The sequence below is a fragment of the Macaca thibetana genome, chromosome 3 (assembly GCF_024542745.1).
Source record: "Macaca thibetana thibetana isolate TM-01 chromosome 3, ASM2454274v1, whole genome shotgun sequence".
Classification (NCBI taxonomy): domain Eukaryota; kingdom Metazoa; phylum Chordata; class Mammalia; order Primates; family Cercopithecidae; genus Macaca; species Macaca thibetana.
Genome location: NC_065580.1, coordinates 127,335,621 through 127,354,544, shown reverse-complemented (window position 1 = coordinate 127,354,544; position 18,924 = coordinate 127,335,621). Strand labels below are relative to the sequence as shown.

General features: G+C 41.5%; 2 pseudogenes; one reads left to right on the top strand and one right to left on the bottom strand.

Annotated features, from left to right (window-relative positions):
* The first annotated feature begins 2,963 nt into the window (after positions 1 to 2,963).
* LOC126950235 (serine/threonine-protein phosphatase 2A 56 kDa regulatory subunit epsilon isoform-like) lies at positions 2,964 to 3,793 on the top strand (annotated as a pseudogene).
* Positions 3,794 to 17,094: 13,301 nt separating this feature from the next.
* On the bottom strand, positions 17,095 to 17,851 carry LOC126950238 (exportin-T-like; annotated as a pseudogene).
* Between the last annotated feature and the right edge of the window lie 1,073 nt (positions 17,852 to 18,924).

Genomic DNA, 18,924 nt, shown 5'->3' with positions numbered 1-18,924 from the left:
TTAGAGTAAAATAAATTTTAAAAAAGTTCTGGGCTGAGTGCAGTGGCTCATGACTGTAACCCAGCACTTTGGGAGGCCGAGGCGGGCAGATCACAAGGTCATGAGATCAAGATCATCCTGGCCAAAATGATGAAACCTTGTCTCTACTAAAAAAAATAAATTAAAAATAAAATCAGCCAGGCGTGGTGGTGGGTGCCTGTAATCCCAGATACTTGGGAAGCTGAGGCAGGAGAATCACTTGAACCCAGGAGGCAGAGACTGCAGTGAGCTGAGATTGCACCACTGCACTCCAGCCTGGTGACAGAATGAGACTCCACCTCAAAAAAAAAAAAAAAAAAAAAAGAAGTTCTGTTAAGTTTATGGGCCACATAGGGACTATGTCTCAAAACTCTTCATGACAAAATAGACTTATATAGTTTTCTAGGTCCCAGATGCCTCCATGGATAGTGATATAGCCCTCAATCTCATGATGGCAGACTCCCCACCAGGGTCGCCTTCCACAGTCACCCCTGTTTTATTTCATTTGGCTGTTATACTAAAGTAACATAGACTTGGTGGCTTACAAGCAAGGGAAATTTATTTCTTACAGTGTCGGAAGCTTGAAGTCCAAGATCAAGGTGTCTGGCCTCTCTTCTGATTTATCAAAAGAAATCAAGAATTTATTTTTGGCATAAGATATCTGTTAATGTAAGTGGTAAGGGTGAGATCTGGTGGTGCTGAGATCTTTGAGGCTGGTGGTGCCACTGGAGATAGGGTAGACTAGGGAAGGAGTTAAGTTTGGGGAAAGAAATCAAGAATTTACTTTTGGCATAAGATACCTGTTAATGTAAGTGGTAAGGTGAGATCTGGTGTCTAGTGAGAGCCAATTCCTGATTTATATTAATAGAAAACTGTATTTTTGCTATGTACTCACATGGCAGAAGGAATGAGAGGATACTTTGCATTAATTTGTGTGGGTACATAATAGGTATATATATTTATGGGGTACATGAGATGTTTTGATGCAGGCATGCAATGTGTAATAATTACATCATGGAGAGCGCGGTATTCATCCCCTCAAGCATTTTTCTTTTTTATTACTTTTTGAGATAGAGTCTCGCTCTTGTCACCCAGGCAACCTCCACCTCCTGGGCTCAAGTGATTCTCCTGCCTCATCCTCCTTGGTAGCTGGGATTACAGGCAAGTACCATCACACCTGGCTAATTTTTGTATTTTTAGTAGAGACGGGGTTTCACCATGTTGGCCAGGCTGGTCTCAAACTCCTGACCTCAAGTGATCTGCCCACTTCGGCCTCTCAAAGTTCTGGAATTACAGGCATGAACCACTGCACCTGGCCCCTCAAGCATTTTTGATGAGGGCACTTATCCCACTCACTACAGCTCCGCCTTCATGACCTAATCACTTCCCAAAGGCCCTGCCTCCAAATACTATCCCCTTAGGGATTCAGTTTCTACCTATGAATTTTGCGGAGGCATAAACATAAGTCTTTGGCACCTCCCCATATCTGGAGGAGAGCCCCAGCATTCTCCCTGCCATTAATTTTCTTATCTCTACTACAGCAGAAGGAAGCAAGGGTGTCCAAGGGAGAAAATACTGTTATGGGTTCTTAGTTTCTGTTTCTTGTGGGGTCACTAAAACCCCTTCCTTATCCCTCTTTTCCACTTATCACTAGAGACAGAAACTAAAAATCATGACTTCAGGCTACCAAAAGCCTAAAACAAAACAGAACAACAACAACAACAAAATAATGTGAGTTAGACAAGCTTGGCAAGGAAGCCGTAAGGTGAGAACCATGAAAATGGAAGTGATCACCTGCAACTCAACAGCATTTCAGATGGAGAGGCATTTCAAAGACCTCAAGGTGAACGCACGCTTGGCTTGTCCCAGGAACAATTAAGATATGAGTGCAGCTGGATCGGAGTGAGAGAGTAGGACAGCAGTGACAGACACAGTTAGAGAATAGATAGGACCAGATCATGCAATGAGGGGTTAGACTATGGGAAGACAGACGTAAAAGCAGGAAGATCAATTAGAAGAGGTGATAGGCCGGGTGCGGTGGCTCATACCTGTAACCTCAGCACTTTAGAAGGCTGAGGCAGGCGGATCACGAGGTCAAGAGATCAAGACCATCCCGGCCAACATGGTGAAACCCTGTCTCTTCTAAAAAAGCTGGGCGTGGTGGCACACGCCTATAGTCCCAGCTACTCGGGAAGCTGAGGCAGGAGAATCACTTGAACCTGGGAGGCGGAGGTTGCAGTGAGCCGAGATAGTGCCACTGCACTCCAGTCTGGTGACAGAGTGAGACTCTGTCTCAAAAAAAAAAAAAAAAAAAAAAAAAAAAAAAGAGATGCTGATGGCTTGGTCTAGGATGGTTGAGATGGGATGGGGAGACATTGTTGGATTCTGGATACATTTCACGTGTAATAATAGGTAGGATTTGCTCACGCCTTTGTTCTACAGAGTGAGAGAGAAGAATTTAGAACATCTCCAAGGTTGGTCTGAGCAACTTTAAGGCTGGAGGTGCCATTGAAGATAAGATAGACTAGGGCAGGAGTTAAGTTTGGGGAAAGAAATCAAGAATTTATTTTTGGAATAAGATACCTGTTAATGGGCTGGGTGCAGTGGCTCACGCCTGTAATACCAGCACTTTGGGAGGCCGAGGCAGGCAGGTCACGAAGTCAGGAGTTCGAAACCAGTCTGGCCAACATAGTGAAACCCGATCTCTATTAAAAATACAAAAATGGTATTTAGAATATCAGTAGGTAGTATAGTGCAGTGGTTGAGATCATGGACTTTTGGCGTTAACTGCTGGGGTTCAAATTCTAGCTTTACCACCTATTAGCTGTGAGACCATGGGCACATTCATTAACCCTTATGTGCCCCAGTTTCCTCTTCTGTAAAAGGGGGACAAAACTACACCTCCTCGGGAGGATTAATAAGTAGATTGCTTGGAAAATTGCCTGATGATCTCACTTCTGGAGCTATTTGACAGCGAAGACCCTCGGGAATGGGACTACTTTAAAAACAGTCTTAACATAGAATTTATGGCAAATTTCTCAGTCTTAGAGCATTCATCTGAAAACAGATTAACAATATTTTCCTAAGGTTTGTTTATGAAACGGAACACTTCAATGGTGTAGCTGAACTGCTGGAAATACTAGAAAGTATTATCAATGGCTTTGCTTTACCTCTTAAGGCAGAACACAGTTTCCGGTGAAAGTATTGGTCCCCTTACACACTGTCAGGAGCTTCTCACTCTGCCATGCACAGCTGGCATATTGTATAGTGCAGTTTCTGGAGAAAGATCCTTCACTCACAGAACCAGTTATCAGGGGGTTAATGAAGTTTTGGTCTAAAACATGTAGTCAGAAAGAGGTCATGTTCCTTAGGGAACTGGAAGAAATACTGGATGTGATTGAACCTTCACAATGTGTTAAAATCCAAGAACCTTTGTTCAAACAAATCACCAAGTGTGGATCCAGCCCTCATTTTCAGGTGGCAGGAAGAGCACTCTAGTATTGGAATAATGAATACATCATGAGTTTGATAGAAGAAAACCCTAACGTCATCCTTCGCATCATGTTTTCCAGGCTTTACAGGATTTCGAAAGAACGTTAGAATCCGGCTATTGTGGCGTTGGTGTACAATGTGTTGAAGGCATTTATAGAAATGAACAGCACCGTGTTTGACGAGCTGACAGCCACATACAAGTCAGATCGTCAGCGTGAGAAAAAGAAAGAAAAGGAGCTGAAGAATTGTGGAAAAAATGGGAAGATCTGGAGTTAAAGAGAGGTCTTAGATGTGATGGAATAATTCCAACTTAACAAAAACAATGACAGCAACATTGCTAATTGGTGGAGTCACACATTTATGTAGCAGAAGATGGAGCAACAGTTTTCTGTATTGTGCAACTTTACGGTAGATTTTGCATTTGTTTCATTATTACAACAGCACTGTATATACCTGTCTCTAAGTAAAGGAAAAAAAATAAGGACTTCAATCCACAGTTTGGACAGCAGATGGACTTCTCAAAACTTTGCAAACATAATCACTGTTCTAACCCTCTTAAAAAAATCGGGCTTCAAAGATTTGTTAATGAAATTGCTATGTTAAAATTCCATTATTGGGAGTTCTTTATCACTCGCAGAGAGTATGATACAATTTTCAAATGTGAACAGTCTTAAATTTAGCTTGTCTTTCTGCTAAGCTGTTAAATGTATTTATAGTAAAGGAAGAAAAAAAGACTGTCATTTCCTTATAAGTTTGTGTAACATCCTCCTCTGGATAACTTGACTGTAATTTGACATCTTTTTCTTTTGCACATCTTCCTGAGTTGAATGTCCACGTGGAATGGGGTCATGAATTATAAAGGTCCCTGATAAAAGTTCTGTTTACTGGGGTGAACATCTTTCCAGTAACCAGGTAGTCCTGGTACTCCTTTAGTTTTAAAATTAGGAGTTAAAAGAGAAGAGGTGATAAACATAGTAGGGAAGGGAATTTTGAATTCATGCATCAGTTTATGGTGAATCCAAATCAATGGCTTGAATCCTTTGAAAACAGGCACTGGGACATCACAGATTTCAGTACCTACCAGTATTAGCTGCATGTATCATTGAACACATATACCAGAGATGTTCTAGGGTAGGTAAAGTGCTAATAAAACTTGTGTACAGTATGTACTTACCTAATGCAGTTGCATTATTGCATACTGAAAGATATATGTTTGAGTTATTTCCAGGATGCATTTGCTTGTTATGGACATGGCAGCAGTGAGCTGGTAATCCTAAACCATCACTTCCAGCAGTATTCATGGTATAGAGCTGATTCTGTGTTCATGCGTTGAAATACAATATAAATATGGGCTTGTATATTTTCTTCCTTACATTTAAATATAAAGTAGAATGTGAAGTTTTATTGTTTTCAAGAAAAAGGAAAAAAAGCTGCTGACTTTCTCTCCCATAAAGTTTTTCAGGATTATCAGGTCACAGTGTGTACATAAGAGTCAGCTATTTATGGATATTGTTATCTCAGTAACTTTGTAAAATAAAAAAAACAAAAACAAAAACAAAACTGGCATCGTTAATTCCTTAAAAAAAAAAAAAAAAAAAAAACCAGCAGTAAAAAAAAAGTCATACGCAACACTAGACACAACATGGTTTAATGGAATTAATAGATTTTTTTTTAAAAAAGAACATTGATGGGGATTCACTGTAAGGTTGGCAGAGGCTGCCAAAGACAAAACAACTGACTTTAAAAATGCTGGAACAAAGTGATAAAAAATAAATTTGTAACGAATCTTCTTCTTTTTAGTCCTTGTCATTTTAGCCCTTTAGGTTCAACTCCGCGTTATATCTATTTTTGATGGTGTAAACTTTTGTTTGCTGTTAATTCATCTTTTTCGGTAGAAGACATTAAAATCACAGGTTTATGAAGAATCTCTGTCCATTGGGAGGAAATGCAGTCATTTGAAATGAGAAAGGCCGGGATCCTTTTTTGCACCTTACCCTGTCTTCGAGAGTAAAGGTGAACACTTACAGCTCTCCTCCCTGATATCAATTTTGTATGTTGATCATTCCAAACTGAGAAGAATAAAGCCAAATTTTAGACATATTTAAAGAATCAATTAAAGCTATATGTCTAAAATTCATAGGGCAACTTCTGTGAAGGAACATTGTCTTTTTCTTTTTTAATGGAAAGTGACAGCCTGACATTAGTCATGTTGTGTGCGGTGACACAGAGTAACTGAGGTAATCTGACTGTTGCACTATGTGACATATTTCAGGACTTACTTGCTGCATTTGCAGCAGCCCTCTCTCTCTGCCCATTCCCACAATTCTGCTGTTGCTGCAACTTGAGTTAATTGTGACAAATGCATCTTTGTGTTATATTTTGTTTGCTTCATAATTTCCAGAACTATATATAAACATAAGTTTTAAAATAGCAAATACTGTAGTTAGCGAGTGATGATCACTCCAACCTTATCCTTACCATATGGGTTTCAGGGATAGGATTAAGAGTGTCTTTGGAAGAGAAAAATACACACAACCCTGTGGTTTAGAAGGATGCTGAGGCCTTAGGCTGTGGGCCTAGAACAATTATGTGAGTGAATTCTCCCATCTCATGCTTTGAATCAAGCATGCATTTCTTTTTCTCATTGTGCAAGTATCCTCAGTTGTTTTCCTTCAGTGTTGAGTTTTTGTCCTTTTGAATTTTATTATATGTTGCTCTCCCTAACATTTGACTGCTTTTTATAAGAGAAAAGAAAAAATAAAAAAATAAGAAATAAATAATACCCTCGATGCCACTGGACACTCACAAGCAGGGTTATGCTCCTTCGTCTTGGGCTTGTTTGCCCAAATGAAAGGGTTTAATTTATTTTGTACCTCCTATGCGTGGGATAGTCCAGGGTGCAGAGCCAGGACTTGCTTGTAATTGCACCTGCTATACTTAAATGTATAGGCTTAGGCTCAACCACACTATGCAAAGAAACAACAAAAAAAGTATATTTAGAGCTTTAAAAGCTTTTTTATTTTTTGTGGGGATGAGGGTGGGATGGGAAAGGGATGTATGGATGTTACTGGCATTTTTAAGTGTTTAGAGTTTTGGGAGGTTTGGGGTGTTTTTTTTCCCTCGTTTTCCTTTTTTCCTTTTAATTGGATGCACTGACCTGCCCAGGAAATGAAGAGATTCTCTTTTGATGCTATTACCAATGTTATCATAAGGTGACAGTCACCTGTAACAAAACGGTGGCACCAGACATGATCACTGATGTTTTATTTGCACATCAATATTTTTATTTTCGTATTCTGGCTCAGCTGCTTCTCTGAGTGGAGTTAAGAAATGAGCCACAAAGGATTTTTGTAGTAGGTATATTGGCATTGCATTTTATATTCCTCTATATTTAATTTTGAAAATCTAAAAGAAGAATTGTGCATCTTGAGAGAAAGTTGAGCAAATTGTGATCTAGCGGAATGTGAATTCGTGCTGCTTCTTGTGCACGATAGCAGCAATAGTATCTCTCTTGGAAATAAACATCCCATATTATGATGTCTACGAATATAGATTTCCTTTTCTTCCTTCCCTCCCTCCTTTCTTCCCCCACCTTTCTCTTTTTCTCTCTCTCTCTGAGCTTCTCTTTTCCTCCGTCCCTCTTCCCTTCCTCTTTCTTTACTTTTTTTGAACTCACTTATTGTAAATAAATTGTAATCCAAACCTCATGAATCAATGATGAACTTTCTTTTTTTTTTTTTTTTTTTTTTTTTGAGACGGAGTCTGGCTCTGTCACCCAGGCTGGAGTGCAGTGGCCGGATCTCGGCTCACTGCAAGCTCCGCCTCCCGGGTTCACGCCATTCTCCTGCCTCAGCCTCCCGAGTAGCTGGGACTACAGGCGCCCGCCACCTCGCCCGGCTAGTTTTTTGTATTTTTTAGTAGAGACGGGGTTTCACCATGTTAGCCAGGATGGTCTCGATCTCCTGACCTCGTGATCCGCCCGTCTCGGCCTCCCAAAGTGCTGGAATTACAGGCTTGAGCCACCGCGCCCGGCCTGAACTTTCAAATATATATATTACCAATGCATTTTCTGGTTGTTGTCTGATTTTTTACTGAAGTATAATGAGAATGACATGTCTGTTGCTATTGGTTTGAGGACTTCACTTTAGCTTCATAAATCTTTTGGTATTTTAGTATTTCATTGTTTTAGCAGGAAAGGGCAGCGAAAGTTCATTTTCTGTGTTAGTAATGCTGTGGTTCATGATCGGTTTTAAATTTAGCTGTGCGTGTGTGTGTGTGTGTGTGTGTGTGTGTGTGTGTGTGTGTGTTTTTAAACAGCATCTCTTTGTGAGTAGAGGTAAAAATGAAACATTTATTTATTTATTTATTTATTTTTGAGACAGAGTCTCGCTCTGTTGCCCAGGCTGTAGTGCAGTGATGTGATCTCAGCTCACTGCAAGCTCTGCCTCCCAGGTTAAAAGTGAAACAGTTTTGACATGAAAAATTGCATATGAAAATTATAGACCTGTTCAACCAGACAGTGAAGACTTCTGATCCACATCAAACTTAAGATGTCACAAAACTATCTTCCACCTCTGGCTAAAACATGCTACGTCCTTTTCAAACACAACAAAATGCAAGCTGAGTCTTAAGCACTTGGAATTTAAAATGTTCTTCTTTGGAAATGATTTGCTTTCTTCAAGGTGGTAACAGAAACAAAAATGAAGGTGCTCCCCAAAAAGAAATGTAACCTTCCCCTTTCACGGATGTGTGAGAAGTTCTGTACTGTGGGTACATCATAATAAAGAAGCAGTGAAGAGTCAAAAAAAAAAAAATACAAGAATTAGCCGGATGTGGTGGTGCGCACCTGTAGTCCCAGATACTTGGGAGGCTGAGGCAGGAGAATTGCTTGAATCTGGAAGGTGGAGGATGCAGTGAGCCGAGATCACACCACTGTACTCCAGCCTGCATGACAGAGTGAGACTTTGCCTCAAAAATAAATAAATAAATAAAATAAAATAAAGCTACCTGTTAATATAAGTGGTAACATTAAGTACTTGCAGTTTTGGGGAGAGGTTGGGTATTAATTTAGAATCCATCAATGAATATATATGACATTGAAAGCCTTAGGGTGTATGAAATCTCCTGTGTGGAAGTGAATATAAAAGAGAGAAGGCAGGTGGGGACTGAGCCCTGGGCACTATGGTGTTGAAAAATCTGAAGAGGCCAGGCAAGGTGGCTCACGCCTGTAATCCTAGCACTTTGGGAGGCTGAGGTGGGTGTATCACTTGGGTTCAGGAGTTTGAGACCATCCTGGACAAGATGGGAAACCCCATTTCTACAAAAAATACAAAAATTGGCCTGGTGTGGTGGTGCACGTCTGTAGTCCCAGCTACTTGGGAGGCTTGAGCCTAGGAGGTCGAGGCTGCAGTAAGCCAAAATTGTGCCATGTCACTCTAACTTGGACAACAGAGCAAGCCTCTATCTCAAAAAAAAAAAAAAAAAAAAAAAAAATCAGGAAGACTACAAGAATGTAACAAAAAGTCTAAGAAGGAGTAGCCTCCGAATTAGGTAGGAGGGGTAGAACTGAGAAAGTGGTATTCTGGAATCCAAGGGAAGAAAGTTAAGAAGGAGAGAGGGATCAGCTGCATCAAGCATTGTTAAGTAAGATGGGAACTGAGACTTCTATTACATTTAGCAACGTGAAGCCACTGTTGACCTTAACAATAGAAGTTTCGGTTCAGTTGTGGAGAAGAAAGTCCACATGGTGGGTCCAAGAGAGAATAATATGGAGACTAATTGGAGGTACACAGAAAGTTACTGAGGATTTTGCTCTGAAGGAAAAGCAGAGAAATTAATTGGCAGCTAAATAAATACGTGAGATCAAGTGAGGAGTTTCCCCAAAGAGGAGATATTGCAGGATGTTTGCATGTTTAGGAGAAAAAAACAAAAGGGCAATTGCAAAAGCACGGTTCTTATCTTGTAGGCAAGAAGGGATAAGACAAATGCACAGGAAGATTGGCCGTGGGTTGGAGCAGAGATCCACCACCATTGTAATAAGGGAGAATGTGGGTGGACATAAAGATAATGCGTACACTTGCGTACGCATAGTAGTAATGCATAGTAGGAAGATGATGTGGTCCTTTTCAGTTTGTTTCTTATTTCCCAATGAAATGTGAGGTTAGGTTAGTACAGTGGTTCTCAAAGCGTGGTCCTCAGACCAGCAGTATCAGCATCACCTGAGAATTTGTTAGAAATACGAATTCCTGGGCCCCACTGCAGGTCTACCCAACCACAACCACAACCTGGAAAGAGGTTCCAGAATCTGCATTTGAATGAGCCTTCCAAGGCCAGGTGCAGTGGCTCATGCCTGTAATCCCAGCATTTTGGGAGGCCGGGGCAGGAGGATCACCTGAGGACAGGAGTTCGAGACCAGCCTAGCCAAGATGGTGAACCCCCAGGTCTACTAAAAATACAAAATTAGCCAGGTGTGGTGACGAGTGCATATAATCCCAGCTCCCCAGAGGCTGAGACAGGAGAATCATTTGAACCTGGGAGGCAGAGGTTGACGTGAGCTGATATCCCACCACTGCACTCTAGCCTGGGGAAGACAGAGCAGAACTCCATCTCAAAAAAAGAAAAAGAAAAAAGAAAAAAAAAAGAATGAGCCTTCCAAGTGATGATGATGTGTGCTCAAGCTAGAGAACCACCGGATTAGTGTGAAGAGGAAGAAAGTGGGGTGAATCAGAGGTTTGAGAAAATACAAGATGAAATAGTTTTTCCAGATCATGGAGGAGTGTGTTGACTAGGGAATTGTTATGGGATTGCTAAGCAGGGTGGAGGACTCACTTTTGTGGTCATTAATTTTAAAAATGAGACCAACTAGCAAGATTGGTTTTGTTTACTCTTTCTATATTCAGCTTTTCAGGGTCAAGAGTGGAGTATGCAGAGCTGGATTTTCATCAGGCTTGGTGTTTTACTGGACAATTGTGACAAAGGAAAGGAGAAAAAATGGTGGAATACTTGGGCCTAAAAGTTGAGAGTGCATGCAAAAGAGTGTCTCTGGAGATGAGCCAGAGAACACAAGGAGGGTGGTCTGTGTGTGAGGATCAATGGATTGGATGTCTGGGTGGAGTAGAAGGACTCTTAGAGGGTTGGTTTTAGAAAGAATGGGTCAAAAAGGTGGGATGTGGTGGTCAGACCCAGATTTTGGAGAATTACAGTGAGTGACAATGGCATCTTGGCTATCCCTGAGGCTGCAAGTTGCATAGGTGGGTCAAAAGCAACCATGAGAGATGAGAAAACCAAGGAACTGTAAGGTCAAATGATTAGAAGGATCATTTGCATAGTTGCAGAAACAACCAAAAAACGCAATGGGACTATTGGTGGAGAGGAAGGTGTCAATCCAGAAACTAAACTCTTCCAAGAGCGAAGAAGAAGGGAAGCCTGCAGAGCTGTAGATGGTCACAACAACAGTGTGGTCTTATAGAATAAGCTCCCCAAAAGATGGAGACTTTATGGAGAGGCTGAAAGGAGTAACCTAGAAGCAGTGATCATGATTGGGTACAGCTGGGCGCGGTGGCACACGCCTGTAATCCTAGCACTTTGAAAGGCCAAAGTGGGCATATCATTTGAGGTCAAGAGTTTGAGACGAGCCTGGCCAACATGGTGAAACGACGTCTCTACTAAAAGTACAAAAATTAGCTGGGCATGGTGGCATGTGCCTATAATCCCAGCTATCCAGGAGGCTGAGGCAGGAGAATCACTGGGACCTGGGAGGCAGAGGCTGCAGTGAGCTGAGATCGCGCCACTGCATTCCAGCCTGGGTGACAGAGCAAGACTCCGTCTCAAAATAATAATAATAATAATAATTTGGTAGGATGTTGGGTGGGGAGAAAGCATTGTTGTTTGATAGGGTTGCACAGGCATCTCTCAGGCGACGGTTTAAATTTAGTAAGACCAAGAGGCTAAAAAAAACATTGGCAGACAGCTTTAACACGAAGGGGTTTTGGCTGATGCCACATTGTTTCAGAGAAAACAGTGGAAGGATTTGGAAGGTCAGGGGAATGTAGGGGTTTGCATCACATAAAGAGATGAGAGGCCGGGTGTGGTGGCTCATGCCTGTAATCCCAGCACTTTGGGAGGCTGAGGTGGGTGGATCACAAGGTCAGGAGATTGAGGCCATCCTTGTTAACATGGTGAAACCCTGTCTCTGCTAAAAATACAAAAAATTAGCCAGGCTTGGTGGCACGCGCCTATTATCCCAGCTACTTGGGAGGCCGAGGCAGGAGAATTGCTTGAACCCAGGAGGCGCAGGTTGCAGTGAGCTGAGATTACTCTATAGCACTCCAGGCTGCGCAAGAGAGTGAGATTCCGTCTAAAAAAAAAAAAAAAAAAAAAAAAAAGATGAGAGTCCACTGCTGATATTGTCATGCATATCTTTGGTTCTCCTAGTGGCAAAAGTAAACAGAGAAGAAAGACATGATAACATGGACTCTGATGATATTGGTATCTTAGGAATAAAGAATTGATTCTAATATAGCCTCCTTCTTGAGATTAGTTGTTTTGCCACATTGTGGGGTTAAGACCACAGTAAGGGCATAGGAGTATGGGCATGGTGGCTTATGCCTGCAACCTCAGCATTTTGGGAGACTGAGGCAGGAGGATCCCTTGATTTCAGGAGTTTGAGACCAGCCTGGCCAACATGGTAAAACCGTGTCTCTAATAAAAGTACAAAAATTAGCCAGGTGTGGTGGTACACTTCTGTAATCCCAGCTACTCGGGAGGCTGAGGAATGAGAATTGCTTGAACCCAGGAGGTGGAGGTTGCAGTGAGCCAAGATCCAAGACTCTGCAGCACTGAAAACCAGCAGCCCCTCCTCTCTTCTGCATCTCAGGGCAGATTCAGGGGTGCCCTAGTCTAAACAGTTCCCCCTGTGCATTTCCTCTGTAGCACTTTCCATAGTGTGTCCTTAAATTTTCAGCTAATTATTTTCTCTTCTGTCTCTTCCATAGCAAAGTCAACTCCAAGACAACAGGAACCATATTTACTCTTTAATCGTTGTATGGTCACTAAATATTTGCTGAACAAGTGAACAAAAAACCTGGTGGTGGGGAAATTAGACTAACTCTTAATGTCACCAGGAGGTGCAGGTAAGTTGAAGGAATAGAATGGACCTAAGAAAAGGGCTGGGTGGTGGCTTATGCCTGTAATTCCAGCACATTGAGAGGCTGAGGTGGGTGGATGACGAGGTCAGGAGATGGAGACCATCCTGACTAACATGGGGAAACCCCTTCTCTACTAAAAAATACAAAAAATTAGCCAGGGGTGGTGGTGGGCACCTGTAGTCCCAACTACTCAGGAGGCTGAGGCAGGAGAATGGCATGAACCCGGGAGGAGGAGCTTGCAGTGAACAGAGATCGCACCACTGCACTGCAGCCTGGGCGACAGAGCAGGATTCCATCTAAAAAAAGAAAAGAATGGACCTAAGAATAATTTGCTAATCATTACACTGGTATAGTCACAGGACTATCTGCCTCCTAGGGAAGGAGCTCTCACTTTGCCACAGTTTTAAACCAGAGCTGTGTGTTCAGGCTGCTGGTCATGTGATTTCCTGCATCAAGCCAAAAGTTGGGTAAGATGAATCATCAAAGGCCTTGACAGTTCTAGAATTCAATGAAATGAAAGCATTCGCATATTACTTGTGAGTGGTGTCATATCTTTATTCTTCATGAAAAAAGTCCAATGAAATACTCATTCCCTGGTGTTACTCACAAGAGCTTGAATTCAATCATTCACCCACCACACATCCATTCATCCATCCTCCTTCATCCATCCATCCACCACTCATCCATTTATCTATCCTCCTTCATTCATTCATACTCTTTTATCCATCTATCTCTCCATTCATCTGTCCATCTATCCATCCATTAAACTATCCATCCATTCATTCATCTATTCATCCATCCATCCATTCATCCATCCAACCATCATCAAACAACATTAATATGTCACTCCTCAAAGCCATGTCCTATGGAACAACAGATCAAACATATGTGGTCTTTGAAGAATTTGCATATCCATGGGGGAGAAATACATGCTAATAGAAATAATAACAATAATATCCAATACCTATATAGTACTTTCTATATGACAGGCACTGTTCTAAGAGTTCTACAAATATTAATTCGTCTGTCTCCAGAAGAATCCTAAGAGGTAGGTACTATTATTGTTGTCAATTCATATGTGAGAAAAGTGTGCTTAGAATTTGCACTAAATTTAGAATTTGGGATGCTATAAAAACAGCCCTGGTTTAGCCTACGCCATGTGGATGTGAAACAAATGCTTTTAAGAATGAACTTGCTGCTGTGGTGGAGGTGGCTGTTTTGAGTGACAATATCCTTTCCAGCCATCATTGTAGAGAGGAAAGAATATTGTTCTAAAATTCAAGAATCTGGATGTTAGTCTTGTTCTGCGGTTAGCTGTGTGGCTTTGAACAACTTGCTTTGCTCTTCTGGGCCTCCCTTTCCTCCTCTGTAAAAGGATCCTAGATCTGTGTGTGAGGAAGGGCAAGGGTAGTAATGACTAGATTCAGCAGAATCCCCGCATACAGTTGTATAAGGTGCGCACTGCACAATCCCAGGGGCCGCCACGTACATAGGCTAAATGTGAATGGAGCCACCTGGAATTGTTCTACATGGTGACCTGTCTCTCATGTGCCTTCTGCCTCTAATGATTTTGCAATTCACTGATGGTTTTCTTTTATCCAGATATGAAACACTATTCTTTGTTTGAAGGATGGAACCACATTTACCTCCCCAATATTTTCTAGCCTATCTGGTTTTGAGTACAACTTAATTGCACCCGGAACTGTCCATGTAAAAATCAATCTTCTCCAAACTCCTCTAGCATCTCCATTTGCTTTCAGCTTTTCCCTAGAGAACCCTCCCTGCTGTGTTGATGTCTGTGCATAGGCAGGCAAATCTGAAATTCTGTGTCTTCACAGATGGATAATTTCAAGACAGGTCCAAAGTACATTGCAGAGGAATGGGGAAGAAATCTACAAGGAAGCCATGTAAGCAGCCTTAAGCAAGAGAAAAGTAGGTGATTCTGATAATGCTACAAGTTCCAGGAACCCAAAAAGAATCAGAATGATTAAAAGTATATATTTAATCAAATTAAGTTTTTCCTATTATAAAAGTCTGATATGCTCATTTTAAAAATAAAAGTTTTAACATAGTGTATTTTACCTCCTTTTGACTTTTCCATTCTTCTTTATTTATTTATTTTTTTTTGAGATGGAGTCTCACTCTGTTGCCCAGGCTGGAGTGCAGTGGCACAATCTTGGCTCACTGCAACCTCCACCTCCTGGGTTCAAGCAATTCTCCTGCCTCAGCCTCCTGAGTAGCTGGGACTGCAGGTGCCCGCCACCACGTCCAGCTAATTTTTGTATTTTTAGTACAGACATTCACCATTTTGGCCAGGCTGGTCTTGAACTCCTGACCTTGTGATCCTCCCACCTTGGCCTCCCAAAGTGCTGGGATTACAGGCGTGAGCCACCATGTGTGGCATTTGTTTTTTTTTTTTTTTTATTTATTTATTTTTTTGAGACAAAGTCTTACTCTGTTGCCCAGGCTGGAGTGCAGTGGCCTGATCTCCGCTCACTGCAACCTCCACCCCCCGGGTTCAAGCTATTCTCTTGCCTCAGCCTCTGGAGTAGCTGGGATTACAGGTGCCTGCCACTGTACCTGGCAAATTTTTGTATTTTTAGTAGAGACAGGGTTTCACCATCTTGGCCAGGCTGGTCTGGAACTCCTGACCTCGTGATCCACCCGCCTCAGCCTCCCAAAGTGCTGGCATTACAGGCTTGAGCCACTACGCCCAGCCTCTTCCTTTAATTTTACGTTTTTGTTGTTGTTGTTGTTGTTGTTGCTGTTGTTTTTGAGATGGAGTTTTGCTCTTGTTGCCTAGGCTGGAGTGCAATGGCACAATCTCGGCTCACTGCAATAACCTCCGCCTCCCAGGTTCAAGCGATTCTCCTGTCTCAGCCTCCCAAGTAGGTGGGATTACAGGCACCTGCCACCACGCCCCAGCTAATTTTTGTATTTTTAGTAGAGACAGGGTTTCAACATTTTGGCCAAGGTAGTCTTGAACTCTTGACCTCAGGTGATTCACCTGCCTCAGCCTCCCAAAGTACTAGGATTACAGGAGTGAGCCACCGTGCCCCAGCCTAATTTTACATTTTATACCCTTTGTATTTTGCTTTATTTGAATCTGTTTAATGTAAGTATAATCATGCTGTAGGTAAATTTCACGAATATTTTAGCGTTTTAAGCTTACGGCTATTTTACAAACAATTTATCTCATACTATCACAACCACTTTTTAAACATAATGTTTAGTTAAGTTTTTTTTGGCCAGGCGCGGTGGCTCATGTCTGTAATCCCAGAACTTTGGGAGGCCAACGTGGGCGGATCGCAAGGTCAGGAGATCCAGATCAGCCTGGCTAATACGGTGAAACCCCGTCTCTATTGAAAATACAAAACATTAGCCGGGCGTGGAGGCGGGCGCCTGTAGTCCCAGCTACTGGGGAGACTGAGGCAGGAGAATCACTTGAACCCGGGAGGCGGAGGTTGCAGTGAGCCAAGATGGCGCTATTGCACTCCAGCCTGGGCACAGAACAAGACTCCCTCTCAAAAAAAAGAAAAAAATAAAAGTTTTGTTTTTTGGTTTTTGGGAATTTTTTAGATTTCACTACGTAAAATGTATGTGTATATATATATTTTACAAAGTGTAACACTGGAGCCTAAAACCACTCTCTTTTGTAGAATACATATTGGCATCGAAACAGTTTAAAACAATGAAATGGCTATCTACGAAAGGCTAATTTTGATTGTTGTATTCCCCCCATACTTCATGTGTCTTCACACATAAAGAAAATTTTCAAACATTTTATATTCAGTAATTTTTTTAAAAGTGCACTGTTTTCTACTGCCATGGTCTTTACAAAGGACTTGACTTAAAATTTCAAATAAAAAAGAATTAAGGTTCTAAGATAACTCTGTGTCTTTCAAGGGCATCTTTATACAGAACAATTTGGACCAGCATGCAGGCAACTTCTTTTGTTGCTACATACCTGTATTAGGAAAATTACACCCATTTTACAGAAAAATCCCCAAACTTATACTGCAATAAGCTCAAAACAATGTGAAAAAGACCAGTGTGAATGGCACACTAAAATCGCTTTTTTTTTTTTTTTTTTGAGACGGAATCTCGCTCTGTCACCCAGGCAGGAGTGCAATGGCGTGATCTCGGCTCACTGCAAGCTCCGCCTCCCGAGTTCACACCATTCTCCTGCCTCAGCCTCCTGAATAGCTGGGACTACAGGCACCCACCACCACACCTGGCTAATTTTTTGTATTTTCGGTAGAGATGGGGTTTCACTGTGTTAGTCAGGATGGTCTCGATCTCCTGACCTCATGATCTGCCTGCCTCGGCCTCCCAAAGTGCTGGGATTACAAGTGTGAGCCACCATGCCCAGCCAAAATCACTTCTTTATAAACTAACTGGAATTCCTGATCTTAGTAGGCACAGGGAAATCCAGTCCTTAGGGTTTTGCTCTCTGGAAGAACACCTTTAAGTAATTTTTTAAAACTTTAGCATCAGGCTGCTGAAGTGCTTGATAAAACTCTTGAATTATTTCTGGAGCTACTCGCAAGGAGGGCAGGTATTCTTGTTGAAGATACTGAACACATTCTGGGCCCCATTTGAGATGAATTGTTTTCAGTGTCGCTGCACACTCAGATAAAGACAATACTGTTTGTGCATCTGCCAGGTCAAAGGTTTATTTTAAAGGTGCTAGGAAACGTGGGGACAATGTGCTTATAAACAAAATCAACAAATCCCACTGGTCCATCTTTACCTCTCCAGAGTTCTACCAACTTTGAGTGGATGATAAAACATGTTTTCTGTGCAATTGGATCTGCATATTCAAGTACTCCTTGGATAACAGTAACCAGCACTCTTTCTACATTTTCTGCACCTTGATTTGCTATAGCTTCGCTCATCCCACTGCCTGTGACTGTTCGCAGGAAAGCAAAGTAACTCCTTCGCAACATCTGCTTCTCTAAAGCAGCAGACTAGTCATTTTCTTCCGCTGGCCAGAGAAGCACTTCAAACATTGCATGAAGCAGGGGCATAAATATCTGTGGTGAAAACGGGGATACCTGTGTCTTCAATTTGGCCGTAATCTGGGTGGTAAGAGGAATGAACTCCTGGAGGTCTTTTGCTTCACAATCTTTGAGCATATGTTCTGAAGCAGATGGGATGAACGGAAGAACTTCTTCCTCCAGGCAAATAATCATTCAATGCTTCATGGATTTTAATGCTCTGTTCTTTGGTCCATACACATTTGGGATCAGTAAGTCTTCCTTGAGAATTGATCTGTTTACCGTATATAATAATGATATGTCTCTCTTTGTAGTAATTTCCTTTGCTATGAGTCTACTTTAACAGAGAGTACTATAGCCACCCTTGATTTTCTTTTATTATTTCCTGTATATTTTCCATCCTTTTACTTTTGACCTACCTATGTCTGGATTTGATGTGAGTTTCTTGTAAACATCATATAGTTGTGTCACAATGTTTTTATCTACCCTACCAATGTCTACATTTTGTTGATGATATGTTAAGGCCACTTTCAGTGAAAGTAATTATTGACTCATTAGTGCTTAAATATATCTTTTTTTCCTGATTGTTCCCTCTGTTTTTCTTTTCTTGTCTTACTTTCCTGAGGACCACTTGAATGTTTTTTTAAATATCCCATCTCAGTTAATTTATAATGTTTTTGACTGTATTTCTTTGTATAGTGTTTTTGTTTGTTTGTTTTGATGGAGTCTCATTCTGTTGCCAGGCTGGAGTGTAGTGGTGCAAGCTCAGCTCACTGCAACCTCTGACTCCCTGGTTCGAGCAATTCTCCTGCCTCAGCCTCCTGTGTAGCTGGGATTATAGGCACACACCACCACGTCTAGCTCATTTTTGTATTTACAGTAGAGATGGGGTTTCACCATGTTGGCGAGGATGGTCTCCATCTCCTGACCTCATGTTCCACTCACTTTGGCCTCCCAAAGTGCTGGGATATGTGAGCCACGGCACTTAGCTGTGTATAGTATTTTAAGTGGTTGCTATGGAAATTAAAATATATATAATGTGACTTATCATGGTCTAAGGGTACCAGAATTTCACTAATTTAAGTGAAGGATGAAAATCTTACTTTCAGTTGGGTCCCTCTACCTTCTCTACCTTTTAACATGTCAGTCCTGAGTATCAGATGGTTTCATGATTTTTGTTGCAGTCATCAAATATAATTTACAAAGCTCATGAGGAAAACAATAGTCTATTGCATATACCCAGATTTGCTCTTTCCATTGTTCTTTTT